The following is a 13016-nucleotide window of genomic DNA, read 5'->3' on the forward strand; positions in this document are numbered from 1 at the left end:
AGGATGAGATGGCTGGATGGATTCAACAGACATGAGTTTGAGCAAACTCTAAGAGATAGTGTAGCACAGGGAAGCCTAGCATGCTACAGTCCATGGGTCACAAAGAGTCGGACCAAACAACATTCTTTCTCAGTCTTCTGGAGACTAGTTTCTGAACCACTACTCAGCTAAAACTGTACTTGTTAAAGTCACCTATGAACTCCTGACAAATTCACTGGTCCGGGAGTCATCTTCTTACTTGACACCTCTTTAAAGCCTTCAAAATTGTTGACCCATTCCTCCTCTATTTGAAAACTTCTCCACCCTTGGCATCCTTCTTGAAGTTCCTCCTATCTTTCTAATACTAACTAACTAATTCTCTTTCACACTATTCTTCCACCTGTCTGCCTTTTATTTGTCTGTTCTCCAATTGCTGCTTTTTATCATGCTAAGTCTTTTCCAATCTGAGTCATTTCAACATTCCCAAGTCAATACAGCTCCTTCAATTCAACCCCCCATCTTCCCTCTATTACTGATTTCCTTTACAAGTTCCACATCCTACATTCAAACATCTATCTACATCTTCATCCAAATGTCCCACAGTTCAGTTCAGTTCAGTCGCTCAGTTGTGTCCGACTCTTTGCGACCCCATGAATCGCAGCATGCCAGGCCTCCCTGTCCATCACCAACTCCCGGAGTTCACTCAGACTCACGTCCATCAAGTCAGTGATGCCATTCAGCCATCTCATCCTCTGTCATCCCCTTCTCCTCCTTCCCTCAATCCCTCCCAGCATCAGAGTCTTTTCCAATGAGTCAACTCTTCGCATGAGGTGGCCAAAGTACTGGAGTTTCAGCTTTAGCATCATTCCCTCCAAAGAAATCCCAGGGCTGATCTCCTTCAGAATGGACTGGTTGGATCTCCTTGCAGTCCAAGGGACTCTCAAGAGTCTTCTCCAACACCACAGTTCAAAAGCATCAATTCTTCGGTGCTCAGCCTTCTTCACAGTCCAACTCTCACATCCATACATGACCACTGGAAAAACCATAGTGTTGACTAGAAGGACCTTAGTCGGCAAAGTAATGTCTCTGCTTTTGAATATACTATCTAGGTTGGTCATAACTTTCCTTCCAAGGAGTAAGCGTCTTTTAATTTCCTGGCTGCAGTCACCATCTGCAGTGATTTTGGAGCCCCCAAAAATAAAGTCTGACACTGTTTCCACTGTTTCCCATCTATTTCCCATGAAGTGATGGGACCGGATGCCATGATCTTCGTTTTCTGAATGTTGAGCTTTAAGCCAACTTTTTCACTCTCCTCTTTCACTTTCATCAAGAGGCTTTTAGTTCCTCTTCACTTTCTGCCATAAGGGTGGTGTCACCTGCATATCCGAAGTTATTGATATTTCTCCCGGCAATCTTGATTCCAGCTTGTGCTTCTTCCAGTCCAGCGTTTCCCATGATGTACTCTGCATATAAGTTAAATAAGCAGTGTGACAATATACAGCCTTGACGTACTCCTTTTCCTATTTGGAACCAGTCTATTGTTCCATGTCCAGTTCTAACTGTTGCTTCCTGGCCTGCATACAGATTTCTCCACAGGTGGTGGCTTTCTTGAATTTTCCACAGTTTATTGTGATCCACACAGTCAAAGGCTTTGGCATCTCTGGTTCCTCTGGAACTCTCTTGTTCCATGATCTGAAGAATGTCCCACAGTTTCCTCAAATTCAAAAAATCCAAAATAGAATGCATCATCTTCCTTTTATGTGCAACTCATTTCCAATCAATGGAACCAAGTCAAACCCTCAGGATTCTAGATTCTTCCTCCCTTCTTTCCTGAGGTGACAGTATCTATCAGGTTCTACCTCACTCTACCAGAATGAGGATCCAAAACACAAATCCATTAAGTGGTTTCTTATTCATCATTTTCAATGCAACCCCCTTAGCCAAGGATACAACATCCTGGGTTGGGCCTCTACCACCCTCACTGATCTCATCTTCCACCGTTTTCCCATCTAACCCAGGCATTGAAGTCAAGACCAATGTTACTAACTTTGGACTTGTCACCAACAAAGACTTCTCTAAACCGCCAGGGTTGCTCCTGCCTCCTTGTTTTCTCACTTAAACTCTATTTTCCTGGTAAGGTATTCACTAAGCTCATGCAATTGGCAAAATTATACCATACTTTAAAGCTCGACTACGTGCCCCCAACTTTATATACATCCATGCTGAGTTAGCCATCTCCTATTCTGCTCACCTACAATCCTAGGCAAATCTCTATTCACACTCATCACAGAGTATTATAATTGTTACTTTATTTACCTGACTTGTATATGGCATAGTAAGTTCCTAGATGACAAGAGCTGTGACATTCATTTTTGTATACATTCATTTTGTACACCTATTCGGCCTGGGGTAATGCAAATTTATGTCTGACATAATTTCGATTATTTACAAGATGTAAACTTGATAGGGCCAAAATAGTCTTGACACTAACATTTTTTTAAAGATCTCCTAATATTCATTATAAAATAAATATCAGGCAACAGGATCCTGAATAAAACAGTTGACTACAAGATACATTTAAATTCTGACTGTCAAAACACCATTGCTCTAAAAATGCAATGGAGAGCAGATTTCATAAAACAGGAATACAACAAAAAAACGAAGCACAGCAGGGATAACACACTGACTTAACCAATGCTTCATCTTATGTCCATACCCAGATACTGTTAATTAGTTCTGGTAACTAAGAGGGCTTAAAACCCTTTGTTGTTATAGCTATAGTAAATCAAAAAAGGATAAATACGCCAAATCCAGAATTTATTTTCTAAAACAGGCAATGATTTTTCTCCCTTGCCACTTTGTTGAAATGAAGTATTAGAACAACCGACTTTGAAGCTACTATTGGCCAGCCAAGCATATCCTAAAAATTTTTTTTCTTTCTTTCTTCCCTGCACTTCAAAAATATGGTGCTCTGGGACTTAAAATGTGTTAACCTAAAGAAAAATGCTTAGAAATTGGGGGACGGGGCGGGGGGGCACGCAGAGTAGTGATCTATGGATGTTAAGAGAATGTTCTTATGGAAAACAAGTCTCCCAGGACTACTACATTGACTCAGTGTTACATCAGTATTTATGACTTTATGTACATACGGTTTTAAAAGCTGAAAATTTCAAACTGTAAAAGTGATACACGAATCAAAGAGGCGGCATACCTGCTACAAAAACTACTGTGTGACCCAAAGGACAAATAATTTGCCAAAGGACAGCCTGGCCCTACAGCCGGTAGGACGGTCTCAGAAGATAAGCAGCAGCTGCCCGCTGAACAAACTCTCCCTACCTGAAGAGCCGAGCGGCTGCCCGGCGTGTGATAGTGTATCGGAGAAGCGATTCTGTGCAGTAGGAAACCACCAGGGCAAAATTTAAAAATTTCAGAAACGTCTATACCCTGAGGGAACAACGCACACACGTACACACCGAAGCGGGGATACCCAGTTCTGCCAGAGCGTGCAAACTTCGGCGGGTCTTCCAACGCAACAATTTTCAGACAAAACCCTGACGATTCTCGAGTATATTAGAAGAGTCGGACACGACTTAGCGACTAAACCACCACCAGCTGGGGAGGACTAACTCATAGTAAAAAGAGCGTAAGGGCTGATGAAGAGCTCACCAGTGTAAATAACCAAGGAAAGAATCACGGCTGCTTTGTGAATCTCTCCGACTTGTGGGGGAACCGGGAAGAATGTTGCTTTCAAAGACGAGGGGGGCGACACTGACCATTTTGGCCATTAGACTGGACGGGTAGCTGCAGCCTCGCTGAAGTGGGAAGGAGGAGTCGGAGGGGTGGGAGGGGTAGGAGAGGTCGGACCCGAGCATCAGCCGCTGCAGGGCGGTGGGGGTGTCCCACCCCAGGCAACCCGGCGGAAGGGCGGCTGGTCCGCGAGAGGCGGCTGCACCCAGGTCACGCCCGGAGGTCGGAAGGCTCCTCGCCGGGGAAGGAGAAAGACCCGAGTCCTCGCGCACAAAGCTGCCGCCGCCCAGGCAGCAGGCGGGCTGCGCCCAACTTCGGGGCGAGAAGCCGCCGGCCGCAGCCTACCACCGAGTTCCTTCCCGCAGACCCTCGGACGCCTGGGCGTCCAGCACAGTCTAGCACTCATCCGCGGCGCCTCGCGCTGGAGCCGTTACCCGCAACGAAGCCGCCGCCCCGGGGACAAAGTCCCGGCCCCCTCCCCTCCGTCGCCTCGCCCCAGCTCCTCCCTGACAAAAAAAGTTATCGGTCGCCGGCCGCCCTGGGGGCCCGGCGCGGTTCTCTCCGCAGGACTTACCAGAGCGGCTCTCCAAGCTCGACCTCCAGAACCGCGACTTGTCTGGCCCGCAACGACAGCGACGGCTGCTGCTCCGAATAAGCAGCACCACCTGCCCCCGCCTTCTTCCTAGCAGAACGGGTCCTGGCAAACCATCTTCCCCCTCCGCTCACTGACTGACAACCCAGTCCCGAGCGCCGCCACTGCCGCCAGCTACTCTGATGGGCAAGACCAGAGACCCGTCCCCGGGCAGCCAACCACCACCGCCCCACGCCAGCTCGGCCTATCGCCACTCGCTGGGGCGGCATCAGAGCAACTTCTCCACCAATGAAAATTTTCTTTTGCTAGGCCCGGGGCGGGGCCATGAGGTGGGAGGGAGGGAGAGTTGGTGGGCGTGGTCTGAGCGATAAGGCGTGGTCGGCGTCCCCAAGGGGAGATGATTGACTGTTAAGATTGAAGCTGCAACTAGGTGATAGTGATCAGAGAAGGTCTGTTGGACTCAGCCTTTAGTATTTACAGCTCTTCCAGAAGAAAACAAGCCTTTCGGAATGATGTTCACCATAATCGCAGAAGAGAAATTAATTGATATTTTAATTTCTTTATTTCTTGGTCAGGAGGATTTACTTCACAGTAATTTAAGTCACCAGAATTTCTCAAAACCTTATCAAATCCTGAAGTGAGGGGTGGGGGTGAGGGGGTAGGAGGAGGGAAATGGTAATAAAATACGTTTTTGCAAATAGGTAATAAAAACTCTTTTCCTCATATATCATTGCTTTTGGCCTTAGTCTGGAAAAAGTCAAACACAATTCCACAGTATCCGCTCCATGAGCTGTTTTGTTGTTTTTTCCCCTTCATCTTCCCTCCCTTCCCTTCTCCTAAATACTAAATATTTTATGTAACGACTGGAACCTGAGCCCAACCGAACTGTTTCCTACATATAGTTACTCTGTTTTTTACCTTGTCAGCTTCTCCTACCACATCCCTCTCAAGTCCCATCAGAATTAATTAGAAAGAAAATGAACTTTCATCCTGAAAGAAAGGAAGCCACTCGTTTTTAAGAAAGAAGAACTTCTAAAGCACCAAGATCTTTTCAAACATGGCAAACACATAAATAACAAGCCCACAGTAAGAAAACATATTGCTTAATATTGAAAGAGCATCAAGCAAACAACTTCAGGTACTCATTAGGGTAGATCTGTAGAACAATCAGGATCCGCCATCCAAGAGAATAGACAGATTTATAAGCAAATGGTGATAAGGGCAACAGAGCCAGGTTCAATGAGCCAAGGGAACGCAGGAAAAATTATTGTGTTTAGGAAAGTCAGGGAACTTCACAACCAAGGTAATATTTGAGTTGGATCTTAAAAAGGTGAACAGGGAATTTCCCTGGTGGTCCAGCGGCTGAGACTCCAAGCTGCCAATGCAGGGGGCCTGGGTTCAATCCTTGGTCAGGGAATTAAATCCCACATGCTGCAACTAAAGACCTGGTGCAGCCAAATAAATAGTAAAAAAAAAAAGGGGGGGGGGGGTTGTTAAATGAGAGTTTGCCAAAGAAGAAAATCAAAAGGCGTTTCAGGAAGCAGGTACGGCAAGTTCAAAGACGCAGAGCTGTGAAAGAGCTCTTAGTGGCTGGGGAACACTGAGAAAGTCGGTAGGCTTGAAAGGTAAGTAGCAGCCAAAAATTAAGCTAGAACAAAACATTATAAAGAGAGATTATAAAGGCCATACTAGCCACACTAAGGTATGTAGATGAGCATTGTCCAACAGAGACTTCTGTAATGGTGAAAATGTTCTATATTTGTGTTGTCCAATAGGATAATCACAAGTGGCTATCCAGCACTTGAAATATGGCACAGCATGCACGCTAAGTCACTTAAATTGTGTCCAACTCTTCGTGACCCCATGGACCATGGCCCACCGGGATCCTCTATCCAAGGGATTCTCCAGGCAAGAGTACTGGAGTGGATTGCCATGCCTTTCTGCAGAAGATCTTCCCAATCCAGGGATCAAACTCCCATCTCTTAATCTCCTGCATTGGCAGGCAGGTTCTTTACCACTAGCACCACCAGAAGAAAAACGCAATTTTTTATCTGAGTTTTAATAACTACCATATTGAACAGCTCAGGCTTAGACTTTATTCTACAGGCAATCATGAACCAACAGAAGCTTATAATCATGTGAACAATACAATCAGTTTTCTTTTAGAGGGTGAGAATCTTAAAGACAGTGCCTGTCTCTCCTTTGACAGGAATCTTGTCACTAGATTTCTTGTCACTTTCACCTCCACTAGACCAGGGTACTGGAGAAGGCAATGGCAGCCCACTCCAGTACTCTTGCCTGGAAAATCCCATGGATGGAGGAGTCTGGTGGGCTGCAGTCCATGGGGTCGCTAAGAGTCGGACACGACTTCACTTTCCCTTTTCACTTTCATGCATTGGAGAAGGAAATGGCAACCCACTCCAGTATTCTTGCCTGGAGAATCCCAGGGACGGGCGAGCCTGGCGGGCTGCCATCTATGGGGTCACATAGAGTCAGACATGACTGAAGTGACTTAGCAGCAGCAGCAGCAGACCAGGGTACTAGCGGAGGACTGGCAGTATAATTTAGGCTGGCTGGGCCAGAGTCAGGGGAAGTGTTGGCTGAAGGAAGAGGGATAAGATCCGGAGAGTGTGTTGTACTCTAACATTCTCACAGAAGGCAAGCAGGCAGATCCCAGGAACCTGAATTCTGCCATCAAGTCCTGATAGCATAGAGAGTAGGAGAGAGAAGGGTCAGAGAGGGAAAGAAAGCCAAAGCCTCAGCTGGATCAAAAAACAGAGAGAGAGCAAGGCTGAGCAGAGGAGTACACACGCAATCAGTTTTACTGGCAATCAGCCCTATGGGACACTGGATATGTTGGCCTGATTTAAACAGCCAGAGAGTCTGTTGGCAAGAAGGCCCAGTAGGAGCAGGGCAAGATTCCAGCAGAGACAAAGTGCCAAACCACACCTTCGGAAATGGGAAATGGAGGCAAATACTTACTGACTTCCTGCACTATACGCAGAACCAACTTGTCAAGCATACAAAGGAATGTCAGAAGCTCATAGTATAGGTCTTTGGGTAACAAAGAGGTGAAAAGTAAAGCAAAGTTTCATCACTTGTCACAACAATAGGAGAGATGGCACAGACCAGTACATGACTGATTCATTGTTCAGCGCTAGGCAATAACTGCTATGTGACTTCAGATTAGGGAGCAGGCTTTCCAGTTGAGAGTGGCTGGAGAAGGCAAAGCATCACAGGCGGAGGTAAAAACTGAGCCATGTCTTGAAAAATGGGCAGAAATTTGAATTTGGAAAATGTGAGAAGGAAACTCTTGGAATTCCTGGAAAAGAGCCAGTAGAAAGGAAAAACAAGCAGCCTACAGAAGACATGGGAAGCCTTTGAACTGGCCAGAGCCTGGCAAGCTAGGTTGGAGGAAGACAATAGAGTACCTTGAAAGCCAACTCCAATGTTCAGATTCTGTCAGTTTGCCTGTAGCTTCCTGTCTGTTCCTTAGAGTTACTTGGGATGACTTTCAAAAATAGAAATGCCCACATCAAATAAATCAGAAAACTGGGGTACAGGGCCTGGATATAGAGTTTATTTCAAAAGCTTTCCAAGTGAATCTAACATACTCCCAGGGTTGTAAACAGGGGAATGACATCATAACATTTCACTAATGCTAACTCAAGATCGTACATAGGATGGATTGAGTGGCAAGAAACTGAGACTGCCCATATATATTTATATATTTGTTTCCTTTCTGCAAAAAGAGAGGAAGCAATTTATTGGCTGACTTCACTTCCTGTTTTACAGTGGTGAGATGATACAGAAGGCAATTTTAGTCACCGTCCCTCTAAGTCAGAGTAAAACCAAAACTCAAGTTTATGTTTGCGGTCCACTCTCCTGTCACAATTTGCGCATACAAAAACAATTTCCAACAGTAACACTCTGCAATTAACAGTTACACATAACCATTTATATTTTAGCAGCAAAGCACTAGGAAAATGCCCAAGAACATTCTGTTTCAAAAGGCTTTTAACCTCTTTATGAAAGTCAGCATATTCCAAACCTTAACTACCCATCTTTGCTAGTCTCTAGTATCCACAGGCATAATTCTACACTATTAAAATGTTTTTACCTTCTTGCAAATAACTTTAGTAAATGCCAGTTGAACATTACAAAGTCAGTTGAACATTATATATTTTATGCTATTAAATTTCAGAAACTTGAAGAAAAATTTAGCTCAAATATATTTCTATTAAAGTTAGCTGTAAAACATCTGGGTAATATGACAACTTTCTTCCAGGTTTTTGAGATAGAGTTGACATATAGCATTGTGTAAGTTTAAGGTATGCAGCATGATAATTTGACATACACAGACTGTGAAATGATTACCACAATAAGATTAGTTAACACTTCTATTACTTCATAGTTAACTTTTTTTTCTTTTTGGCTGCTGTTATGAGAACATCTAGGATCTACCCCCTTAGCATCTTCTAAGTATACAATACAGTACTGTTAACTGTAGTCAGCATGCTGTACATTATATCCCAGAACTTATTCATCTCATAACTAGAAATTTGTACCCTTTGATCAGTAGTATCTCCCCATTTCCCCCAGTCTCTAGCCTTTGGTAACCACCAATCTATTCTTTGTTTCTATGTGCCATGACTATTTTAAGTGAAAGTGCCGAAAGATTTTACCTTGAAAAAAATATGAAGAACATGTCACATTAGTGGCAAGTATGTTAAAACATATTTTTTAAAAATTTAAAACAAAAAGAATGTGCTGAGAACTCATTGTCTTGCTGTGTCATGCCAGATTCCACTTCTAAGAGTGCCTCCAGCAGGGGCCACAGGCATGATCCACCCCACACAACCCCCTTCTTAGAACTATGCTGGTCAAGGGAAGCCAGGCCTAGTGATGTGAACACTCCACCCAAACAGGGGTGGCGGTGACTACCTAAGCCCTTTCTCTTTCAAGAATATGAACTGGAAATGGGAAGAGAAAATCAATCATGTGATGGGTGCAGAAGCTAGGTGTAGAAAGAGGCCCTGAGAAGCCTTGAGAGGGGTAAGTTCTGAGTAAACTGAAGCCATCAGCAAGAGAAAAGACGTAAAAAGTAGGGGATGAAGTAATTGGTAACAAAAGAGCAGTAGAAATAGAGACCAAGTAGAACATGTCACCATAATAAAGATGGGGACCAATGAAATTCTGCTATTGAGGGAACAATGAAATAACCCATTTTCCACTGCTGCCCTGAATCACTCCAGTTTTCAGTGTTTGTGTTCAGCATCTGTAAGAACCAACTGTTTCCAGAGTCCTACAAGGTTCCCCTCTGCATCACCTAGGATATTCTAAGTAAATTGTGGGATCTGTACATATAAATGCTTGTATGAACCAATAAGCAGACTTCCAGAATCATGGATCAAGTGAAAGAAGCTGGATCAACTGCATTTTGCAAAGAGAATTTTATCCTCCAAGGTTGGTTCCAGGTTTTTCTAGGACTAAATCCTAGAAAGAAAACAATATTCTCTATAGCTTAAAAAAAAATCATAAGCTAAAATTTCAATACCTTTGTAACAGATATTTTAAGGGGAAAAATCTTTTTTTCTCTTATCTTTTAACAGTAGAGCCAATCTTTTTCATATTTCTTAAAAGTCATATGAATAGGGGTGGAAAGCCTAATTATTAACTACTACCCTCAAGTGACTAGAAATAAAAAATATCCACATGTATCTTCTAAGACATTTTATTAACCAGTGTTTTCTAGAAGAATTATTGTTGAGGGGGTCTTGTTTTGCAGGTTTTATAAATCATGTTTCTGAAAAATATTTTATGACATGGGAAAAAGATGGGTACAAAACTCCAATATGACATAGTCACAATTGTGCAAATGTTCATGTCTTGGACATATGTCAGGGACACATAAGCATGGAGGAATTATGACTGAATTTCATTTGCTTCTTCATGTATGTTTTTAATTTACCAAATGTTCCATAATAAACAAGTGTTAGTTTTGCAACCCAAAAAAATGTACATTATTTTTATGGTGAAGAGGCAGCAGACTGGACATCACTTATTGTTAATTCTGCCCAAGCAAACCTGGTTAAACACTCTTTTACTCTTAGCCAGTGAATTATTCAAAATTCTTTAAAGTGCACTCATAAATGCCGCAGAGAAGCTCTTGTTATTGCTGACAAGCAAAAGACCCCATCAGTGCTTATTTAATAGAGACGCATAAACTTGTATGCAGATTTTCTTTTCCAAATGAGGTCCCAGAAAACACAGAAAATATATAGACAACTGTGACAAACACAGCTCCCAGAGGAAGCGGAAAGGTGTTGTGCCATCTTTGGTGACCCGCAATAGTAAAGAGGAACTTCAGAACACAGAATAAAGGAGAACCTGAAAAGACAGGAGTTTTCATCCTCTGTCTCCATGTGGTTGATAAATCTTTTTCAGGTTTTCACACCTATCCACATGTCCATACACCAGCTGGAAACCTGATTTCTCTGCTTTCCAGCCTACTGCATTCATCAGATGGGTGTTTCAGTTGTATTCAGTCTAACACTTCATTGTGTATCAATTGTTCAACAATTGATTGAACAACTTTGTTCCCAAACTGTTTCTCATGTGTTAATCTCTCACCCAGAGAGTAGAGGCATCAACAGAGCCACACACTTCCTTGGTTCCCTTGCCCAGTGGTACCCTCAAAGCAATTTGAGAAGCACAAGTACTAGCTGAAGAGTAGATAAGTCTGGGAAGTTGAAGCCCAGCTGCAAGAAGGATAATAAAGAGAGCAGGAAGCGGCGCATCCCCAAAGAGTTTTGCCAGCTCGTTCACTCTGGTCTGTAATTCTTGAGTTAAGAGAGTCCAATGTAAGAATAATACTTCTATTTTTCAACTTTGCTCTCATTTACTTAGTCACTATCACCACACCCTGATATTTCTGCCAAAAAAAAAAAAAAGTTCCAGTGAGCAAATTTTACATCATAACCAGTTTTCAGTAAGGACAAGCCCATCACCCTTTTTTCTTCCACCATCATACTAAAGTGACTCAGTCTTCTGTCAAGCTGTTCTCTCTTGATACCCATTATGTCAGCAAAAACAAGGAACACCTTCTCTAGACTTCTCTGTTTACTCGAGGCACATCCTCAGCACAGGCGTGGGACACATGTCCAGGCCCAGCACCCTTGTGTCTTTTAGAGGGTATCGTCCCCCAAAACCTCTACCTCTATGGTTTGTATCATGATACTAATCCTTAAAGTCACTCTCAAGGATTTTTTTCAAATTTGAATTACACCAGGAAGAGAAGAAATCACATTGGTCACAAATAAATTAGCGGAGTTTGGGGTCTGGCTCTGTGGGGAGGTACGGCGGCAGGACCAGCCAGGAAAACGCCAGTGGCAGTGATGTTGGCAAGTTCCTTTAGTTTCAGAAAGTTGCTAGATCAGTAGGAGAACTAGGAGCTTGAGGCTTCAGGGGAAATTGTTACACCCCCAGTGTATGGTCAGCTTCTAAATTTATATCTGCTCCATCATAACATGAATAGTACAGGAAACTTTTGAAAAAGGATACTATATGCTGTAAAACCTGCAAATTCTGAACTTGGTCAGTAGGACAAAGAATTTGGCAGAGAGATTTCTCCAGAATCTATTCCACTATCCAAGCTCACCAGTGGTCTGAGATGGTCCAGCCAACATGGAAGTGCTTAGAGATGTAACCTGGAGAGGAGCCTTCTCCCTGGTCTCTTGAACATACACATCTATCGTCATCACCTGCTATTTTGCAACCTTTGTTGGACTTCCAGTGTAAGAAGGTGTGAAAGGTTTACTAGAGCAGGACGGCAGGCTGACGCCATCACAAGGATGGTCATGCCCAAAAAGCCACTTGCAGGGGCCCTGGATATTTCCTTTAACAGGTTTATTCCCTTATCACAGCCTGTCCCTGTTCCACCCATTCCCAGTGGGCAGCAGTTAGCCCAACTCCCTGACTCTGTGGCTTTCCTTATCATTTATCATTCTGAGTTCAAGATCCACCTTCCAGATCCTGAATACTGACAAATAGAGGAATGTAAAGTGTTTATTTTCAATTTTATCGGATGGGTTAAGTACCTTAGCATTCCTAAATATTTGATAAAATACCTATATAATATAATATATATAATATAAACTAAATTATAATGGTTGTTGAAACAATTCTCATTTTTTAATAGTTGACAGGTTTGATGGAGCCCATCAGTATTATGCAGTCAGTTTATATTTCCTACTGACTCATAAAATACTGCCTTCCTGCTTTGTGTAGAACAGCAGTTGTCAGTTATTTTTTTCCGCCCCAGCGCACAGCACACTCCCATCTGTACCACAGGTTGATAGCTGCACTGACAGTTTGAGGAGGACTATCCCCAGGGGCAGTATCTGAATTGCTGAGGACCCTAATTCATCCTCTTTGGAGAATATGCTCTTTTCCTCTCACCTCCTGAGAATCACAAATATAAAATACTGAGAGCTGAGGAAGAAAAGATCATTTCCTTAGTAAAACAATTTGTTAACTTTGGATTTCTTTTTCTGAGAGTGTGACTACATCCATTGCTGGCAGCGGAGGACTTGCCATGAGAATGAGCTTAAAACATTCATGGGAAATATTCATTTGTATTATTTCCTTTCAGAAGAAGGAAAATGTATGGGTGGAATGCATTATTTGGGAAAGAAGC

The 13016-nt window shown here is 43.1% G+C and overlaps 1 protein-coding gene and 1 pseudogene across 5 annotated transcripts in view; one reads left to right on the forward strand and one right to left on the reverse strand.

Moving 5' to 3' along the window:
- HYCC1 (hyccin PI4KA lipid kinase complex subunit 1) overlaps positions 1 to 13016 on the reverse strand; it is a 216582-nt gene that overhangs the window by 82759 nt on the left and 120807 nt on the right. For 3 of the 5 annotated variants that reach the window (XM_042248459.1, XM_004007785.5, XM_012176509.5), the window contains exon 1: positions 4301 to 4499. The exons of the other annotated variants lie outside the window; for them this stretch is intronic. The gene's annotated coding sequence lies outside the window, so the exon portion shown is untranslated. Of the gene's footprint in view, positions 1 to 4300; positions 4500 to 13016 lie in introns of those variants that run through there. 5 annotated transcript variants of the gene reach the window in all.
- On the forward strand, positions 4501 to 12363 carry LOC101120746 (COP9 signalosome complex subunit 8-like; annotated as a pseudogene).

Source organism: Ovis aries, chromosome 4 (genome assembly GCF_016772045.2).
Source record: "Ovis aries strain OAR_USU_Benz2616 breed Rambouillet chromosome 4, ARS-UI_Ramb_v3.0, whole genome shotgun sequence".
Classification (NCBI taxonomy): Eukaryota; Metazoa; Chordata; class Mammalia; order Artiodactyla; family Bovidae; genus Ovis; species Ovis aries.